The sequence below is a fragment of the Penaeus monodon genome, chromosome 34 (genome assembly GCF_015228065.2).
Source record: "Penaeus monodon isolate SGIC_2016 chromosome 34, NSTDA_Pmon_1, whole genome shotgun sequence".
Classification (NCBI taxonomy): Eukaryota; Metazoa; Arthropoda; class Malacostraca; order Decapoda; family Penaeidae; genus Penaeus; species Penaeus monodon.
In genome coordinates this window covers 15,884,598-15,886,318 of record NC_051419.1, presented here as the reverse complement: position 1 = coordinate 15,886,318, position 1,721 = coordinate 15,884,598, and the positions used below count along the sequence as shown (strand labels likewise).

Here is a 1,721-nt window from a genome sequence, read left to right as displayed (position 1 = left end):
CATTTTTGAGGAAAAATCAGGGTTAATGTGATGAGCTTTATTCATCCTGGCTGACCTACAGATCATCGCCCTGCCCTCGTCGCGAAGCCAATCTTTTCATAGTCCTTCTCGAGAGCAGCCAGGTCCTCCGGCCTCGGAGAACTCACCCTCCTCCATGCCCTCTCCGACGTACCAGTGCACGAAGGCGCGCTTGGCGTACATTAGGTCGAACTTGCGGTTGAGGCGAGCCCAGGCCTCGGCTATGGCGGTGGTGTTGGACAGCGTGCAGACGGCGGGGGGACACCTTGGCCAGATCGCCGTTGGGCACCACGGGGGGGGGCTGGCCATTAATGCCCAATTTCATGCCAGTTGGACACCATCCACGAATTTTATTAAAACGATTGCACTTGTTTAAAGAAATACTAGCGTTCACGTCTTTGGGCACGACGTCGCCACGGTACAACAGCAGCAGGCCATGTACTTGCCATGGCGTGGGTCGCACTTGACCATCTGGTTCGCGGGCTCGAACGTGGCTTTCGTTATCTTGTCGACTGTGAACCGCTCGTGGTAGACCCTTTCGGCGGTGACGACGGGTGAGTAGCTTACGACAGGAAAAATGGATCCTTGGAAATGGAATCAAGTTTGTCTGTATCTCCTTCAGGTCAGTGTTGAGGGAGCCGTCGAACTGAGAGCCGCGGTGATGGAGGGGGCGACCCGGCCGATGAGACGTTCAGGTTGGCGTAGGTGGGGGGCTCGATGTTCAGGTCCTGCGGCAGATGTCGTACAAAGCTTCGTTATCGACCATAAAGGTGCAGTCGAAGTGCTCCAAGGTACTGTGAGTGGCTAAGATGGAGTTGTAGGGTTCGACGACGGCCGTGGCCAACTGCGGGCAGGGTAGATGGCAACCTCCAGCTTGTTCTTCTTGCCGTAGTCGATGGAGAGTTTTTCCATGGGGGTGGGAGGTGAAGCCGGAGCCAGGCCGCCGCCCAAGGAGTGGAACACCAGGAAACCCTGGAGGGTTTGTGCGGTGTCAGCCAAAATTCCTGATTTGCTCTACGACGAGGTTGATGGCCTCCCTGCCGATGGTGAAATGGCCTCGTGCATAATTGTTGGCTGCGTCCTCCTTTCCACTAATCAGCTGCTCAGGGGGGAAGAGCTGGCGATAGGTGCCTTACGCACTTGATCTGCGTGGGGAGAGAGGGAGGGGGAGGCTCAGTGTGATGATCTGACTTGCAAGGGTGGGTACGCGGACACAACTGAATGAATCACTCTCACGGACAAGGAGGGGGAAAGGGGTAGAAAATCTCAGGGGAATTTGTAAAAATGATTTAATTTTATTTTAGAGGCTCTCTTTATCAAATTCCTGATTCAAAATCTTCAACTGCAGTATGTTCACTCTTATCCAATGTATAACTATTGGTGATGAATTCAAACTAAACTTTTAAGTCGTCAGACTATCAAGGAAGGGACAATAAACACAAGCCAAAAACACTTACTAATAACAGCGGGTTCGAGATCCACGAACACTGTCCTGGGGACGTACTTTCCCGAACCAGTCTCGCTGAAGAACGTCCCCAAAGAAGCGTTGTCTGAGGCGGTCTTGCAGAGGGAGCCGTCGGGCCTGATGCCATGCTCGAGGCAGAGGAGTTCCCAGCTGGCGCTTCCCATCTGGCACCCGGCCTGCCCCACGTGCAGAGCGAGGCACTCACGCTGGAAGAAAGAGCGGGTGTCAGAGTCGATCT

At 54.1% G+C, this 1,721-nt stretch overlaps 1 pseudogene; it reads right to left on the bottom strand.

Moving 5' to 3' along the window:
* Positions 1 to 55: 55 nt before the first annotated feature.
* Positions 56 to 1,686, bottom strand: LOC119594616 (annotated as a pseudogene).
* Between the last annotated feature and the right edge of the window lie 35 nt (positions 1,687 to 1,721).